This window comes from Pelodiscus sinensis, chromosome 1, assembly GCF_049634645.1.
Source record: "Pelodiscus sinensis isolate JC-2024 chromosome 1, ASM4963464v1, whole genome shotgun sequence".
NCBI lineage: Eukaryota > Metazoa > Chordata > Testudines > Trionychidae > Pelodiscus > Pelodiscus sinensis.
The window spans coordinates 264741165-264761540 of record NC_134711.1 but is presented as its reverse complement, the minus strand read 5'-3'; positions in this window follow the sequence as shown (position 1 = coordinate 264761540).

Genomic DNA, 20376 nt, shown 5'->3' with positions numbered 1-20376 from the left:
GTTTCTCCATAGCCTTGACCAATGATATTTCTGCTGTTTTACCTCATTATTCTTAATGTTTAGCAAAATGATGTAATTACTTTAGAATCCTTTATTACTTTGTTAAGAAGCAGGTTAAATCATTTTAACCAATGATCAGTAGAAATGCTAATTGCCTTTTTATTGCTCCCTTCCCAGCAGCAAATACAAACATGGGTGAGATCTAGATTCCCATCTTTAAATATCAAGTATATGAAATGATGCCAAGATGTGAACAGTGGGAGACAGCAGACTCAGCTCAACCAGGATTTTTGCGAGCACAAAAATATTCCAAAGGGTGTGCTCTATCGTCTGCTCCTGAATCCCACTGAAAATAAAGAGAACCATTTCCAGATCTCACATGTATGGGAAATGCAATCTTAAGAGTTATATATTTTATTTTTTATACCCAGAATTAATATTACATGTACTTGCTTATATAAGTGGGAAAGAGAGAATGTCAGTTTTACAAACAAGAAAACATAACAGAGCTGAAACAATATTGGTTCAGAAAAGCCAGACACACATACTTAGACCCTCTGGCTCCCTGGGTGCTTTACATATCTAGGTTTGCCAGATGGTTGAACCAAAAATACCAAACACCCATCCCCTCCCCCTCGCAAAAAAACAAAAACAAAACCAAAAAACACCGGGGATAAAATTCTGTTGAGGAAAAAAAAGGGGGAGGGGGAGATCAAAGTTATTGAGCCAAAAAAAAGGGGGGGGGACTCCAAGACTTAAGGGGGGGGAAAAGTAAAAAATAAAATAGCATTAAAACAGCATGGCCCCTTTCAGAGTGAGTGCAGAGTTAGAATAGGAATAGGGGAGAAGTTGAGCACTAAGACCCAGGGAAGGCATTGCTTCCCCTTGGTCTTTAGGTTTTTTGCTGGCAGCCATTTTGTGTTCTTGTTCAAGCCAGAACTTAGCTTCCCTGCAGAACCAGATAAGCATGGGGTCCGGGTGCGGAGGGCTGGGAGTGTTGGGGGCGGGGGAGAGGGGGAAATCAGAAAATACCAGACATTTTATGTGTCCATTATTTTCTGAATTTTTTTAATGGACAGGAGGCAAAAATACCAGACAGTCCGGGTCAATATCGGACACCTAGCAACCCTATATCTATGCCATCTTTGCACTTGTCTTGTCCTTAGGATGCTACAGACTGATCCAGGACCCCATATAAAGGTACTATAAATTATATCACTTCACAATGACACCTTGTAAGAATGCTGGTGGGGATTGCTCAAATGCAGTATGGGTTTGACCACACCCTCAACATGCCCTCTGCAATAAGAGAGGCTAGTAGAGCCAGCTATGCCAGATTCAAACCACACTGGGATTTTCATAGCAGGGATATTCCACAGCTGCCCATTTGAGGAAGCATCCTAGTGTAGCCCAAGGTCCAGTGTGTTTCAGCAGCAGCCCTGGGAACTACAAGTTGTGGACTACAAACTGTGGCATGTTGGGAGAACTTCCTGGTTCCCACCAGAATGTGCCCTCTGCCCCAGCAGGGTCTCAGCAAGGTCTGTGCTAGAAGCAGCACACAGGCTGCATGCTGAGAGAAGGGGCTGCTGAACAGTTTTCCTCTTTTATGTTTTTTACAGAATAAAGCCTGTTCCTGGTGATTTGTTGGAGTGGGTCTGGTCTGAGGTGCACTCACACATACACAACGCAGAGCACACCAAGCAGCCTCAGGCCTACCCCTCCCCACCCCACCCCACCCCACCGGTGTAAGAAGTCACACGCTTCCCCTATGCTGAATAACCTCACACTGGGCTAGCCAACAGAAGGGGTTACACTAGTTTTTTTGTTAATCTGGTGGAAATAGGTTTTAGCACAGGGAACGCTCAAGCCTATAAAAGCTATACACCAATTTTTAATTAGTCTGACCGCTTTGTATTCATGGGCACTGGGTAAATGTAGGACTGGGAGAGGTAAGCCCCTAACCCCAGACCTTCTGCCCACAACTCCACTCCCACCACAGGGGCAATCCTCCAGCCCTCACACAGGAACCTCCCCAGCCCAGAGAGGGCATGTGGCCCCAGCCTCCCCAGTGCCCATAGGGAAATTGCACTGTCCCAGCATCAGCATAGATGAAGCCGGGCAGTTTTGCAGACACAGAAAGTGTTCTGGGGATGGTGTGTGGGCAAGGCCACACCTGGCAGTTTGGGAAGGCATTGTTGTTGCTCCAGCAGGGGTCATACGTAATGCTACTTATAATTCTCCAGGCTTAGACTCTGCACTAGAACTTTCTACAAGTTATTTTGATTGTTTTGTCAATTATATCCAGTGGGATCTTAATTTCAAAGCCATTGTCCTGAATCAGCTTTACTAGATGCAGTCACAATTTTAACAAAATTATTTGCTGTTCATATTTGATCATTACTTTTTTAGACATCTGGACATAGTTTACAACATTTCACAGGTCCCGACGATATTTATAAGAACAATTATGTGCAACACTGAGTCATTGTTCACATGTACAGTCTGTTATTAAATATAATATGCTCTACAACTATTGTGATAGTGAAATTCTATGGCTTGTGTTATGCAGGAAGTCAGGCTAGATAATCATAACAGCCCCTTCTGCCTTATAGTCTATGAATTTCAGGGACTTAAAGTTATGGTTTAGCATACCTTCAGCTTGAAGTGCCTTATTACTTAACAAAAAGGGAAAAAAGGAAGCAGATTCACGCTCACAATATAACCCAATCAGTTGACCAACATTTTATCTGTAGGATGTCTTTGTTAAACCATTTCTTTAATTTAAAAAAGTGAAGACAATTACATCATACCTATTTATTTGCTACACACAGATCCAGAGAGAAAATATATGACCAATCTCTACTGTAATAATCTTTTTTCAATATTTGAATATATGATTTTTCCCTTTGCATTCTTGGATTAAGCTGTAACCAAGACTTATAAAAGTGGAGGGACAAAAAAGGCCTTATATCAGTGAGCATGTGGTGTTTGGCAGGGAATTGTTTTTCTTTTACATACTAATTAATTTCCACAAAAGGATTTACCATCTGTAGCAAAACAAAAGTGCGGTTAATGGAAGTTTGTTTATTCTGCTAGCCCGCCGCAGAGACTGAGCAAAGGGACAATGGTTATTTTCCCAGGTGGACCTGGGAAAATGAGAAAATCCCTGTGAAATACACAAAGGTACTAACAGACGCAGAGGAAAGAATTGTTGTTAACCAAACATCAATAGCTATCTAGTAGCAGGATAAATGAAAGTGGTACATTTTATTGGCGCTAAGGGAAAACTGCACAACATCTAATACTTTTCCAAAATTTTAAACAAATTATTTTAGGCTTTGTTCTAAATCTTTGTGTTAGATTTCTTAAAACAATATAGCAAAATTAGAAGCAAGAATGTTTAAGGAAATAGTTTAAAAATGAAAAATAGGTTTTTTTTTTTTTTTTTTTTTTTTCCAAAAACTAAGTACAATGTCGGTCCACCCATGGAACAAACAGAAAGAAGCTCAAGCTCTGAATGTCTTTTGTCCCCCACCTGGCTCTCGGTTTTGTCCCCAAATTCCAACTTCCCATTTTTTTATTTTACAAACTGGATATTTGCCTTAGGTTTCACTGGCCCAAAGATGTCACTAGTCAAAATCTTTTCCAGATTTATATTATAATCTTGCAGGGAAGATAAATGGCTGCTCCTTTGTGAGAATGTGAGAAAACCTCCAAGTCTGTTACTTGGAGAAGAACCTTATCCTATTTCTCAGCATTCATTCCCCCCACCATCAACACAATGTATTCTTTAGACTTGTCACTATCCCTAAACTCAAAGAAAAATGCTTATAATCTATGGTAGTCCTGGGGGACTGAACCTTCCCCCATCTTGTGTCTCTAATATCCTGGGACTGATACAACTACAACCTTGAAAACTGGAGTCTGAACTCATTTTGTAAGCTACGAGACTGTCAGAAATGACAAATTCCATGATTTTTTGTGACCTTTGTGAGTTCAGAACTTCAGCCCATCAGCCATGGGCAGCAGGTTTTAGACTGTCAGACTTCTCCTTCCCCAGGAAGGCAATGAGGCTTGGGATCTGCAGGACAGATCAGCTACAGATATTTTAATTGGATTCCTAATCTTCTCTTGGTCCATTTAAATAGGCCTAACATTGCTCTAAAAAGCTTTTGGGACTGGGAATATGTTAGATCAGAGACCAGCTCTACCCAATCCACGATCCACAAAAATTTGTTCATTCAGGAAATTGCAACTACCAGGAGTCAGGTTGAAGCTGGGAAGACCAGGGAAGCAAGGTGCTCACTATAAAGAGGCTAGACTAGGGAATAACTTTTAAATGAATATCAGACTGATCCAAAATCTAATCTTCAGGAATAATGCAAGCCAACTTTTTGTGAACAGCTTTCCCACAATTATGAGATTTAAAATAGCTGGCACTTCCTAGTTTCTCAGGAGATGAAGGTATAGAGATTGGAATATATTAATGGCTCACCAGTTCCTCCATTCTGCATTTCTTGTCTAGAATTTGTTCATGTCCTTCAATTTTCTCTTATGGTATTGACATACTATGGTGATTGATCCCTTTTAAACCCCCTAAATATAACAGAATATCTACAGATCAGGAATTACATGGAAAAATCATGTGTGTATTTTATATATTGTAAGCAAATGGTAGAGTCAAGAAAGAGGGCAAGCATGAGCTGAGCAATGGAAAGCTGTTCAGACATGTTACGTTTTGAGGAGGGATTTGAAGGAGACAATTAATATGGCATGACTCACCATAGGCAAGAAAAATGTTTTGGGCACAGGGGATGGTACATCACAAAAGAGAGAGACACATCTGTATGAAAAGACAATCTGGAGTACCAATGTGGCACAAGAAGGACTATATGACTAACAGGAACTAAGTGAGGGGTGCCATTAGCCTCTTGCAGCAGGTCTAGAAAGACACAACTAGAGACCACTCTTCCAGTTTAGACAGTTGAATTATGAGGGTTAAAAGACTTGTGGGCTCTGGTTCCCCAGCGTTACAAGCAATATCATTGCTAAATGGATCTGCTTTCTTCTGCTCCTTCCACAGTCTAGGCCAAATTGTGAAGTTCTTCTTCGGTCCTACTTGGTAACTTTGACCCAGGACTAGTCCCTCTGAACCTTGCTTTGAATTGAAGAAAACAAAGACATAATAAAAAAACTGTTATATTTTCTGTCCACCCAAAATACTGCCACTTTTATCTGTAGGGAATTTGTTTTTAACTATATATACAGACAATTATAAGGTCAGCATGTATGAACAGCTTTACTGAAAACATAACACAAAATCTTGTGTTACCCCATAGTTGAAGAAACAAAAACGGACAATTTAAAATGTAAATCTACAAAATCAGTAAAACCCATTTTATCCTGCAATACCTTTAACTTTAAGTATATGTGTAAACACTTAAATATAGACAAAACAGAAAAATGTTGAAAGCTAAAAATGCAAAACAAGGAAACGATAGAAGGCAAACACTCCAAAGGCAAATCAGAAAAATAAAAATCCTTATTTTGCCAAATACACACAGATTGTACAAGCCCTAATTAAGGACAATAGTCTTCACATTCAAAATGGGGTGTGTGATTGTGACATTCTTTATAGAGAATTTCCTTACTTTGTTAGATTTTTTAATGATATTCTTAACTATTGGTATGCTACAATGCAGTTTTCCAGACAAAGGCACATTTGAAGTATATCCACTGTAGATACCACAATGATAGATAACGTGGATGTTAATGGCATTTTCACATAGTAAATCTCAGATCACAGCTTTTTACTGATGTTTGCCACCATTTCAATTAAAAAAAAAATCTAACCAGCATTAGAAATTATAGTTTTAATTGGTGACACGGCAACATACAATTATGAGAAGCAAAATATAAACTGTATAGGTAAATTACAATACAGTGAATTAAAACAGAAAGAGACAATAGCAGTTACAAGCATGTTTGAAAAGAGAAGTCACATAACTAATATGATTTAAAAAAAAACCAGATAATACATATAAATACTTGATACAACTCTGTCATACTTCAAAAGGATCATACAACAACAAATTGCTATTTAAGATGAATACAGAACATGTGCAATAGCCTGTGATAAATTATCCAAGCATGAGAATTATTTTAAGACACTGTGCAATTGTAAACAGAAAATCTGAAAAGAACTTTCCATTTTGTTACAAAGCATGTTGCAATTGTATGCAATCCAACTCATACACATTTTCAAGGGTTATGGGAAAACAAGATAAGATAGCAAAATACAAAGGCATATGCCAGTACAAGACCGCAAAATCAATTTAAGGAGTGCAACTGCAGTTGTCTTTCCCAGGTTTTTAATTATGTGTTTGTTTGCCATGTTGGCCTAATTTAGTCAAGTAGATGAGCCAACATTAAAAGCTGGTAGGAGAGGTAAGTAATCCCCAGGGTGGGCTGTTTGTGCACAGAGTTTAAAAGCTACATGTACAGAACCAGAAGCCAAGGCAAATTTGAGAAGGGGGTCCCACATGATAAACAGTGAAAAGCCAGCAAATCAAATTTTTCACAATTAGTTGAACAACAACTGTGACAGGTTCAGCGCTTAGCATTTTCATTTGTGTGCTCAAATTTGGTTATCTGTCCTCTTTTATGCAAATGTGATGTGACAGGAGAAGCTGGGAGCACTCATGCAGGCCGATCACTCACAACAGGGGCTAGGTCTGTATAGCTGAGAGGCCTGGATTAAATGGACTGAGTGCTGATGGATAAATGACATGAGCATTGCTGAAAGCCTCATGAACTGATTTAAAACTTCTAAAGGATGATGCCCAGAACATAAATTACACTTTATATACTGTATCCTAAACTGTAAAAAATACAGGAAAAAAACCCATAAACTGCTACCAATGAATACCAGCATTTATATTTTAGTTAAACCCCACATGCTTATTTGCTCATTAAGAAACAAAAAAAGTTATGACAACTGCCTGTAATAATTGTTTATGCATCTTTCTGAGTATATTGTTCACTGTGGAATTTTCTCATATGTGTAGAGGCCCAGAAAGCAAATTATTTAATTAAATCATTAAACTACTTTGATTTACTGGATTATGTCCATTGAAACACATGCATTAGTACACAATACATTCACACCCTGTATGTGTAAGTGGCTTAGCAAAATAAAAGATTGGTCAGTGAATTCTACAGAGCTCCTGATGATACAATAATTAATATGACTCATAATATCAGAATGAATACTTATACATGAAGGGATAAAGAATCATAAAGGAAGGAATTTTCTAGGTATGGCTCCCTCTTGTTGGCAAATTGGAAACTGCACAGCAGTGAATAATTAAAAAATCTTGCTGAGTGCACTGTGGTTTTCTTTATGCTGGGTGAATTTTAAAGACGGCTCATGACTTTTTTTGGTTATCTCCTCTAAGAGGGTGGATCACTAGTGTGGCCTGAGAGCAGAGATTGTCAGGAATTTCCCAACTGTTTTGTTGGAAAACAATTCATTGGAAGAAACTTTTCACTGGAGCATACTAGTTTACATTGAAATTTTATCAAAAAAGTTCTCAGTTCCAGGGTGGAATTTCTGAGAGAATGGGGATCTTTTTCATCTTTTAGTGAAAAAACTAAAAGATGGCTGGTCCTGATGAAAAATATCTCAAATCATGAAAATTGTCATGCCATGGGGAAACTATTTCCCATTCAACTCTGACAGTCACCCAAGATTAATGTTAAGAACATAAGTAAGGATGGGACAATTTAAATATAATGGTTTGTTGTTTTCACTTCAAATTTAAGTTGTGCATTTAACTTGTCTTCTTCCAAACTAATTTCAAGAAGTTCATAATCCACTTCACACTCCTGATTAAGTGTAATAATGGTTATACTTCTCTCTTTCTGGGCAATTTACATGGCTAATTGCTCTTTGCACATTAGAAAATCTCAACCATGACCATTAAATTTTACTATAGCTTCTGAATATTCACAGTTTCAAAATTGCACATTATCAGCTTCGTGAATCACAAAATGAAAAGTGCATAATACTTTTTTTTAATAAAAAGTGGAGTAATTCGATTTTGCCCTCACCTATAGCCATATAAATTAGAAGCAATTCCACTGAAGTCAATGAAATTAAACTGGTGCAAGGCATGGCATATTCAGTGTACTTTGAACAAACTTGAATTCCCTGTCAACTAAATCAGACATGTCAAACTCAATTGTAGAACAAAGAAATTGTTTTGTTAGTCATCTATGGGTTTGAGTATATATTGAGCACTCTATTTATCAGAGCTCTCCATAGTCCTGCCACTCCCTCAGCCAGACAGTCACCCATGGACTTCTGAGATCTCCAGAGGCACCCGAGCTGAGATTTTCCTGCAGTCTTTCTATATGGCCTCCCTGGCCACAATTGGTTGCTTCTTCCAGCGGACACTGTAGGCTCCTTGGAGGACTTTTCTATAGCTAGGAGTATTTGCTGGGATGGGGTATGGCAAGGCCATAAGCCTCCACTACAGGGCTCTGAGGTCTGGTCCAGCCCATCACAGGATGTAACAATGCGAAGGGAGAAAAATTGATTTCTGTAACCTCTGATGATAGGATGCAGGAAGGGAGGTTTAGGTTGGACATTAGAAAAAACTGTCAGGATAGTTAAATTCTGGAATAAACTGCCCAGGGAGATTGTGGAATCTCCATCACTGAAGATGATCATCAGGGATTGTTTAATCTAGATGTTGCTTGGTCCTGCTGTGAGTGCGGGGGACTGGACTTAATGACCTCTCAAGGTCCCTTCCAGTGCTAGTAGTCTATGATTCTATGATTGAAAGGTCTAGTCTGCTTCTAAGACTGCACAGAGAACAGTACCCAGTGTCATGGAGATAACTTTGACATTTAAGTATCTGGAAAATATTTGCCCAGGGGCTTTGGGAACTTTTATCCACATTATCAGTGAACTCTGATCTCTACATTTGGTCCAGACCACAGGGAGATCAACAAGAAACTAGGGGAAACAGATCAGGAAGTCTGGCACCATCACCAAAACTACTGCACCTTATATTTCCAAGATGTACTGGTTTCCTTTCACATGAATCTCACTTTCTCCTCATTCTCTAATTTTTCTTGCATACAGATAGAATTTCTAAAGTTTTATTTCACATTTTCCTTCTGTGAATGTGTCAGAGGTGTCCTAAGAGAGGTCGGTAGAGAGTCACATTTGTTTCAGAGGTAGCAAAACCTTTGTTTCTCAAACAGCAGGATCTTGTAGGTTAGAGGGAAAGGAGAGAAGCCATGGCAGAGGGGGGAAAAAATCCCGAGATGTGCACGTTTTGCTATTTGAGACAGAAAGACTGGGACTGAAAGCAACAAGATACCTTTGAGACACATTCATGAAGACTGAAATTTGCCTCATCAACCTTCCGAAACAAAAAAGGCCAGGAAACCCAGCTCTGGTTTTAGAATGGCAGTTAGCAATTTGATGAGAATAATCTGAGACAAATCTGTGTGCTGCTATGAAAGGGTCTACACTAATTACACACGAACTCTTTCAAAAACTATTAAGCTTACTTGTAGTAGATAAAAATAATCTTGTGGAATTTTTTAAGGAGCTATGATCACCTAGTATTTGTTAATTCAGGATGACTCCAGAGAGCAATTCACAAGTTTCTACATTTATATTTTTAAGGTCATAAAATGTGAACTTTAGTAACTGTTACAGCTAATCAAACTGCCATCAATCCTGCTTCTGACTACTGTAGCACCCGCAATTATCTTTAAGAATTACCTTAAAAAGCTTACTTACAGCTATCACTTAAGTATTCAATCTTATAAAGCTGTCACCGATATCCCATACATTGTCAATTTTAAAATATTCCACTTTGTTTTCCTGTGTTACTTGCTTATGCCCATACTATTTAAAAACTGAACATATTAAAACTAAAGCTCTTTCTCTCTCTAAAATAACAAGATCTCATAAAACTTTGTATATAATTTAGTGTTTTAGGGGAGGAGAAGAAGGGAAGGAGAAAAGAAAGAGATAAAAAGGCAGGCAAACTAAAAATACAAAGTGTCCTGAAAGATGTAGTGACAAAACAAAGTCATATGCGGACACACGACATAGGGGATACACAGTCATACTTCAAAAATAGAGAAATGTTTACATAGCTTTTAAATATTTATTTAATATAAAAATAACAAATATCCCAATATCAAAATAAAGTGATACAAGCACTTTAGTAGTAAGTTAATACAAGGTTGCAAATGCTAACTTATAAGTGAATGACATTGTAGTAACAAATTGCAATGGTGATTTCTCATGTAAATTACATTTTGTGATTAAAAATATTCAACTATAAAAATGTTACCTCATTTTATCATGTTTTAAAGATTCTGGTGAGGACAGCCTCCTACACCCAAGTTGTTTTCCTGCAATTCATAGCAGGAAACATCTCTTCCTACCACTAGGTTCACTAATTGGCAACAGTAGCTAGCTTTCTGTTACCCTCATCACGGAAGACAGAAATCAGCACCATTCTTATTGCTCTGATCTCTCTTTCACTACACTTTTATTTTCAGAAAAAAGAATCTGGAACCACTCACTTCTTCTAGTATCAATAAAAAAATAAACAATATGAGGCCAGATTATGAAAACTGGGAAATCAAAATTTCCAGGCCAAAAATTACATCTTTTAGGTTACCAGATTAAAAAATTCCATTCAGGTGGGTTTTATAAATTGACAAAGCAAAATTTTGTTAAAAGAAAAAATGTCAGTAGTTTATAGACCTGTGCTCAGATTTCTTTACATCAGAAAGATACTAAGAATTTACTTCGCACCTTAGTGAAAAAAATTTTTTTTCAGAAACATCGCTAGAGACAGAAGCAGTGTTAGCTCCTTTCTCCATTCCATATAAACATTCCTTACCAACTTTGAAAGACTACCAGTAGATCTAAAGACTAGGCTCAGAATCTACAGTAATTGAATCCTTTACTTATTTACTGAAACTTCCAACAAGAATCTCATTTGTGTTTTTTAAAATCACAATAAAAGTATGATATAATATTCCTTTGGTCAGCAATTGTCAACTTTTTCCATTTTGCAGTCTTATGTCAGGAGAAGAAATGCGCTTCTGTCCATTTAGCCACAGAAAAGAAAGATAGTCATGACCTCCTGGTTAAGAAATCAGCGTGCTCTGGGCACTGGAGCCATACAGTAAGGTATCAAGCCACTAGACAGTCTCAATACAGCTGAACATAGATTCTGAACACTGGGCCATCTTGATTTTATTCTGGCAAAAATTAGGGCTGCAAGATATAAAGTATGATCCAACATTCTCCTCAACTGTATGTGTATGAGCGATTTATTACCAAGAGCAAGTTATTCGCAAGATCTTCAGGACTGCAATTACTGAACCATGGCAAGTCAAACATTTGTTTGTGGGAGATTATACAGGAAATTATTTATGTCACATGAAACAGGCTCTCAAGTAGGAACAAACATTACCATAAGGATTCCCAGGCATATTTATTAAAATGGAAATACCATATGATCACAGAAATGTGGGAAACTCGCTAGTGAACTGACCTCTGAGAACTCCAACTGCACTACATATAATGAATGTTATCTGTGGTGGTCTTTGGGAGCAAATAAGGCAAAGTCAAAAACTCAAATCAGTGCAGTGAACAGAAATGCTCTGTAAGCAGAAATAAGCGTTACCAGGGAAGCTCGTTATTCTTGGACACCCAAGCTGAGATCACCTTTTGCCATACAAACTTTATTACTAACAGTACATCTTACTGAGGCATCCAATCAACTTGCTGGATGTTGTAAAATAAAATAAAACAGATAAAACATATTGAAGCCACCTTACAATATTAACTAGAATACCAGATTATTTTATCCCTATAGTTTGGTAAATTAAATAAATACGTTCTGCTTCACTACTGATGGATATGGCAGGAAAGGAGACTGACAGGAGCTGGGTACTTCTACAACATCACCTAGCACTGTTCCAGAGAACTCTGACTAGTTTAGGCATTAACTACTCCCTCATGGAATCTCTGAGCAAGGTTAGATTGTGGAAAAAATATCTTAGTTCTGTTTATATTACACCTAACCCTTGCCATCAGTGGTGCTGTTGCTTTGGTGGTGTATTATACATTCAATTTTTGCTTTAACCCTGGGGCATGTATTGCACAAATGAAGAGGCGATCTTGAAAAGACGCTAACACTTAATGAATGTGTACATAAATATCTACATACCTGATTTATTTGGATCAAGAAAAATATCACCCTGGTGATGAATCTACAATTTCATGCCCAACAGCAAAAGGTAAGAAAACTGTAACTGAAAGATGAGATCACTCATGACTCCTTTAAAGACAATCTCTATTCTGTAACTCTAGACAGATTTTCAAACGTTCTGAGGTCATGTTGCATGGTACATATTTGGAACTTAAAGGTTAGAGATCAGTAGAGACCCAGGTTACATAAAAACAGCACCATCTGAATGAATTCATGTAATCTTACAGCATAGTGCAACTCCAGTAGAAGAATCACTAGTTAATGGTCATTTAGTAACTGGTTCTTCAAGATGTGATACAGATGTGTATTTCCACATAGAAGTGTAGAGGCAACTGAAGAAAGGGCTAATGGTACTAGAGGTCTCACGTTCTTTGGTCTTCTGTAGAGATAAAGTACTAGGAGCAGAGGCTTTGTTAGACTCTATTGCAATCAATGTAGAAGAGCTGGTTCTCTCTTTACCACCTCTGTTCAACTGACAGTACTGATTTTCTGGAGCCTGAACTCAAGGTTCTTAGGTATAGTGGTGGGAGAGATTCTTGAGGAACCTGCAGCCTTGTTTGTACTGAGCCGAATACTCAGTGAATGCTGAGGCTCTAGACCTGGCCTGGGATGATGTCTCTATGGTAGATTCTCTACCTAAGGGATCTGAAACTCATTCCTAGAGATTATTTGAAAGGATTCCAGCAATTTCAACTTTGAAGCTCAAATGCAGTGTTCTGCTGAGGAAGTTGATGTGGTCAACCTAGCTAGGAGCCATTATGCAGGAGAGAGATTCCTGGTCTGAAGTCAGAAACTACTCAGAGAAAACTCTCCATCCAGAACTAGAAGAAGTTTCAGTTCCTGGTTCTTTCTGACCCTCAATTGTAATTTGAGGCAGAAATGACACTTTTGAGGGACATGTGATTCCTTGAGAGAGTAAACAGTGGGAATGTCCTTCATTGACTGGGACAGTCGCTTGATATGAAAGAAAATAAACCCAATTTCAATTCCCCTGAAGAAATAAAAAAAATGGATGGCAACAGCTGGTATCCAAAAAAGAAAAACATGGCTTTTAGATGGGGGAAGAGGGAGAGAAAAGGTTTAGAGTTAAACTAAAAGAGAAGAGAGAAGGGATTACTACAACTATGGAAACTCTAGGTACTAAACCCTATACAAACAGGGGAAAGTATACAGCTGATATAATATAAAATTGGATGCTGCTCAAGTTCTGTCTCAGACTGACAGTTTAGAAAGAACTGATTGGTTCATCCATGCAACATTATATAGCTCTGGTTAAGGACATGGGACCAAGAGAACTCATGCATGGCCAAATGGACACTGCTACCCAAAATCTCTGACACGTAGGGCACGAATACACCTTCAGTGGAACATACCTAGGAACACTACCTGAAAAAAGAATCACACTAACAGTAACTGATCTTTCTTCCTTTTTCAAGTAAATGCAACTATATATTCCATATAGATAATGCACAAGCAGTACCATCCCTGGAGACTACCTAACTGCAGGACTGTCTTACCAAAACTTTCATCTGCTCTGGCAGATGTGATAACGGCACAGTGGTGCGAAAATATATGTATGGACAGCCACTCAACAGCCCTGCAAATGTCCAATATTAAGAAATCACTGAGGAACATTATGGACATTGCTTGCACGTTCATAGAATGAGCTTATACCTGCTGAGGAGGCAGAGCTGAAACTATTTCATATGAAGTCTTGATACAAAATATTATCCATGTAAAGTACTGAGACCACTTGAGCCGCACATCACACGAACAGGCCAAGCAAAGCATGCAACAGTTTAGTCCTGTAGAGATAAAAGGATAGACATAGCATGATATATCTCTGGAGATGAATGCAACTTAGGAGAGAACACAGGTAACGATCACACCTGGTTCAGATGTAACTGACAAACCACTTACGATTTTGGGTGAAGTCATAAAGTCACCTTGTCCTTGGAGAATCACATGTAAGGAGGCTATGCCATCAGTCTGTAACTCTCACTCTGCCCTACAGATTACTGTTACCAGGAACACAGTATAGAGGAACCAGCTCTCAGACTGGAGAATGGCAACATTAGGCACTGAGCCAGAGACCCCTGTACGAACTGCTAGATGACTACCAATCAAGGCATTCCCAGAGCTCCATTAATAGCCCTTAATGTGGGTCAGGTGATGGAGAGCAGCAGTAGGAGGAAGATACTAACCTAGACATCAAGGAGTCCCAGGCTTCAGAAGATAAAGGATGGAGCCAGCCTTGAGGCTGCGAGCAACTGCTCTGCCTAACCCATAGCCCAGAACTAAGAGAACTGTCACTGATGGCAGAACTGGTACTGCTTGGCATCAAGTACACTTCATTATTTCAGGGGCAAGAAGCAGTGCTGACCCCAAAATCAGCAGTGGTACTGAGGTGACTGTTGACAATGAAGTGAAGGGTGGTGATTTCTCCACAGTAACATCAGCAGTACCAACAGTAGGATAGTGAGCAAGTTTATGGTGCTAATGTGGTCCTATGGGCCTGACACCAGCCACATTTTCACTGACCGGAAGGGAAACACTGGTGTGCAGTGCTGACAGATCCACTGGTTCAACAGTCCATCCAGACAATGGTACTACAAACACAGCCTTGGAAAAGTCCTGGACCCAGGAAGGGGTCAGGGCAGAAAAGCAGATGTCCATCGCCTCCTGGTACATTATTAGCACAGAAGCAGATAGCGCTGACATCGCCCTCATAGGTACTGGACTCCACAGACATGTCAGGGCTGCAGCCAGAGTTGATGAAACAAGGTGACACACACCCGTTGTACAGTACTGGGGCAGCAGTTAACAGGACCTGTTCCATCCTGTCAGCATTCACACAGTTCCATTCTGCACTTCTTCTGGAGGAGGCAGGCAAGTCTTCACACACACTGAAGCAGCCTCAGTTGGTCCTGAGAAACCTTTTCCTTGGCACACTCAACAGAGTGACTCCACTTCTTTGAAGAGATGCTGGATCCTGAGCACAAAACAGCAGTACTCCCAGAACCCAAGACTAGCCTCCAATCCAATGGAAAGGCCAAAGCAGACTGTATTGTTTGTTCAAACAGGTGCTACTTAGATGAAGATTCCTCATCATCAGAATCCATTTTATGAATGAAATCAAACTCTACTCCTTGTTATGTGGCTCATTGTTGAGTATCTTCTAATGACAGACAATCTTTAAAAACTGATGAGGGCATCACCAGGGAATAAACTAATTCCAACACTCCACTAATGAAATGTATAAAATTTAAAAAGTCATCAGAGAAAAGAGAAAAATTGGGAGGTTAGGAAATAGAGCTCCAACTCCAACCCTGGATACACAAGGAACTAAAGGAGGTCAAGGCTGGGACCACCTATAGAGCCAGAGGATGGAATATGAGAATGATGCCTGGACATCACTTCTTACAGGTACTGCTAGGTGAAGTGCTTCAGTGCACTGGGCATGCACACCCCTAAATGAATTCAAGACAGCATCTACTAAAAAAATGGGTATTTCATACCTGAAAATTTGGTTCCTGTAAATTGCTTTGCCCCAGTCCCAGCAAATAGTTTAAAAACCAGCTCCCCTCGCAGACTGGCTGCCTGTCACCCCGTGCTGCTTCCTCTTGATAAAGAGGCAGCAGCGCGGGGTGGCAGGAGCCCCTGTCCAGGGGGAGTCTGAGTTCCCGGACCTAGCGTGAGCTGGAACTGAGCCTACCCACCTGGCTCCTAATACACTTTAAATGCAGAGCTGCAGCGCGGGTAGGTCCCAGATCCTATGCAAGCCGGGACTGAGCCAGGCTGCCTGCCTGCCCAGCTCCTAACACACTTTAAATGCAGAACTGCACCAGTGGTAGGTCCCAGAGCAGGACTAAACCAGGCTGCTGACCAATTTGCTAAAAATGTACTGGCAAAGGGCGGGGGTGAATGAGCACAGTGTATAGCATTTACCGATAAACTTTTGCTTAACGGTTAATCAACTATACTATTACATCCCTACTTGAAATGTGTGTGAATTATTTATGCTCAACTATCTGTTCCACCTTGTATTTAGGTCTGGTTCTGAGTACGTTTCACAAAGCCGAAGAAGAGATCTGTGTAAACTTAACAGCTTGTCTGTCTCACCAATAGAAGTTGGTCAAATAAAAGATATTACCTCATCCACTTTGATTCTCTAATTTCCTGGGACCAACATGGCTACACCAAACTGCACATATAAACAGATCATATTTCTGGCTGGGATGTGACTTTAGTTCTGCACTCCCTGAATATGTACCCATTCCAGAGCTGTCTGACAGCAGATGAAATAATCTGTTTACAAAAAGCCTGGACAAATGGGAAGCAATAGCTTAACCTATTATCTTACTGCAGTCTTCATCAAAGTCTCAAGAAAAATACAATAAATTAATTTACAGAAAGGAAGAAGGTGAGTGGAGGGAAGGCAGTGTGGGTCATCCTGACAGATGGAAATGCTTCTCAATCTTATCCAGATTTAAGTGTGTAGGACTACACTCTAGCCTTTGCTTTACAAGCACGAGTAACCAGTGCTCATTCACAAAAAAAAAATTCTGTTGCCCTGGTAGCGATGGACACACTCTTCTGCTAGAAATGCAAATATTAGCACGAGCAAGAAAAGCTTGAAATGACAGCACATTACTTTCAGTTTTTGGCTGTTTCACTTGTGTACACATAGTGCCCTCTAGCATTCAAAGGAAAAAGTGCTGCACCTCATCAATCCAAAAAATAAATATATAAAAAAGTTTCACAATCGCAGAAGGAAACTTGAAAATGTTTTGAAAGAACAGGATGCTGTAATGGAAACAACATTTTCCCAGCTTTTATACAGAATTGTCCTGCAGAGCTGTTCCCTGAAGGCATTTCAGAACTTTTCTATACCCTACCTATAGCAGATCTGAACTAACAAGATGCATATTCTTGCCATAAGAATATAGACTTTTAGATGCAATCTAACGCATTACATATCAAGACAAATGTGTGTCAAATGTCTTGTATTTCCATACACAGAAGAGAAAATTTAGTCCAAACATTTTTTTATTAAATAAAATACCGTATAAACTCAGGACTAATCTGTGGTCTGTACAATATGTGAAACAGTTTACATCACTGGAGAGCAAATTATTGTATAAAGAGGTTTACTTTGCCTCAAAGAGAGGTGACCTTCCATATATCTTAAGATGATTTATCCAAATTCTTTTCCTAATCTGGAAATACTTTCTTCTTCCTTTACAGTTAGAAGGGGGCATTATAGAAGCCTATGAAAACCATGAGTCACCATTTATTGATAAAACAGACAAATTGCTTTGATGCTCTTCCAAGGTCTGAAAAGAACTAGCTTCACAAATGACTAAATATTAGATATGAAACGCACTTCACAGTGAATTGTTAAAGAAAGTCCTACCATTGCTTATTAAGAGGGCTATCACACCTCTAATTCAATGGTCTCCCTGTTTTTCTTTATGAGATTTGGTGATATGAACACCCTTCCTCTGTAGCATTGGGCACAGATCACAGCTGAAGGACTCTCTGCATGTTGGGTCCTTCAAAGTATTTGAATGCTTCAATATCTTTGATATAGGTGAGAAGATTATTCTAAGAGGGGTGGTTGAGATTCTGTGGCCTGCACTGTGAAGGTGGTCAGACTAGATGATCATAATGGTCCCTTCTGACCTTAAAGTCTATGAGTCTAAGTCTATGAGTCTATGAGAACAGATCTGCGTTTTAGAAGAAAATAAATTGTGGTCAAGCTTCCAACACACACAAAAAAAATCACATGTGAGTAAGCAATCTACAACAAAGAGGTGTTGTGAGAATTAGTCTTTGTAAATAATACTGAATAAATGAAGTAAGTACTATTAGTCACTTCACAATAAACATTTTTCCAATATATGTACTAAAAAGGCTGAAGTAGAAGGGAAATAGCTGCAATATACACTTCATTTTAAAAAGAAATCAAGTCTGAAGAATTACTTCCTCCATTTTGTGCATTTCCATCTGTTGATAGGAAAGGGGTAATATACTGTTCATACACCTGTGCAGTTAACATTGTAGGATGTAATCTTGCACAATCGTGGTCACAAAAAAGAAAAAAGGTGAATTACTCTATTGGAGTGTGATGGAAATCAGGAACACAACGTTACGTCAATAACACAAAGTAATTCAGGTTCAGGTAATATGCAGTTTCCAAGACATCACCAGGCTCTTGGCATTACAAGCCCACTAGAAAAATGAAATCCTGACTCATCTGGACAAAGAAAAGAAAAAAAAATGCAATATTAACTTTCAAGTTTAGGTGCTGATTATGTAATAATAGTGCCAAAAAGCTTGCACACTGTGAATTTCAAAGCAATTATCTATTGGAGAAAATATAAACTTAAATGACTTGCAAAACGTTTGTTTGACAATTCATTCACTAATGATTCAGTTAGTTTTAAATGGTTGAAGTGAAATTTATAAATGCAAATTCCATGATATTTGGTGGATAGATTCAAAATATGGTTAAGAATAAAATGATAGATGCAGAAAGAAATATTAAAGATAAAATCTTGTGACACAGAAAAGTTTCAATTTCTTTGACATTCATTTCCTGTTACCCAACTTCAATAGTTTTCCCATTTTCTTTCTTTTAACTCAAAATTTGCATTGAGTTACATCTTTGTATTTTTCTGCCGTAAGTCCTTTGTTGTCTAACATCTACAAGAAAGAAAAGTTTACCTTTTCCTTTAGAAGTTGGGAAAAGTTTCCTGGAAAAAACTAGGCAATCATTCTTGGTGTTTCAGATTAGCAAAATCCATCTGTAGAACTGTTAGATACAAAATAGGGCAATTTAGCTAAGCACACATGCATATATGAGCAGAATCATATTCAGGAGGATCAACCCAGTACGGAAATGAAAATTGTGAGACTGCTGGGTTGTTTGATGTAAAACACAAGGCTGCTCTACAAGAGAGAGACTTCTAGTGATGACTTTCAACAGTTATCAGACTGTGTAAAGGGACAAAGAGGACTCTGGTGGTAGGCAATAGGCAGGAACCAAGAAGATGGCAGACATACATGGTATATAGGTTGGAGCAAACTATAAGGTGTCTTAAAACTAAAAAGGACCACTTCAAAAGGATTCAGAAATAAACAGGAAACCAATTTAGATTGTGGAAGGGTCTATCTTCTTTTATGCTAAACTATACTTATTATAAGTTGTACCTCTCTGGTTTGACAACATCCATGGGCCACTAGGACCACAGATGTTACTGGACCAGAGAGCCCAGCAGCTGGAAACAGTGACCAGCTGGGAGTTTGGTGGCAGAGGAGTGGCAGCCGGGAGCCTAGCCTGGGGCCAGGAGTGCAGCTGGGCCAGAGCTGGGATCAGAGCTGGATCTGCTCGGGCCAGGAGCAGAAACCAGTAAGCCAGGGTCAGGAGCCAGGTCACCAACAAAAAGGGAAACCTGGATGCTCAACTGGGAGGCTGGCAGCCCGCTTGAAGAGACTGGAGACTAGTAGCAGAGGGGCCAAAATTGATCTCCCCTGGTCCAGCAAACTCCCTTGTTTAGGACCAGTCAGGTCCCAAGGATGCCCGACGAGGGAGGTCCAACCTGTATTATAATTGGGAGCTGCTGGGCACTAAACACAAACAGTGGCATTCTCTAGTTGGGGGATGAAATAGCGGTGCTTGTTTCTTTAATGTGTGTGAAAGTGGGCTGAAGCTCTGTTACCCTGGTATAATTCAGGAACTGGAAGGAATGTGACAGAAAGGCAGAGTACAAATACACTACAGCAACAATTTTTTTCAACTGCATTCTAGTTCTGGAGGCACAACATTCTAAGTTATTCACAGGAAGACTATATGTCTAAAGGGATTAATAGGAAATGGAATCTCACACAGACTTGTAACTCAAATGAAGTCACTCCAACTGAGCAATAACCAAAAGTCCTGACCATCAGATAATTAGGTGAAATAACAGTTTCAGCTTCTTTGAAAATGGATCAATATAAAAAAAACTACACCGTATCACCATCACTAATTTGCATTATGGGTGGAAGTCAA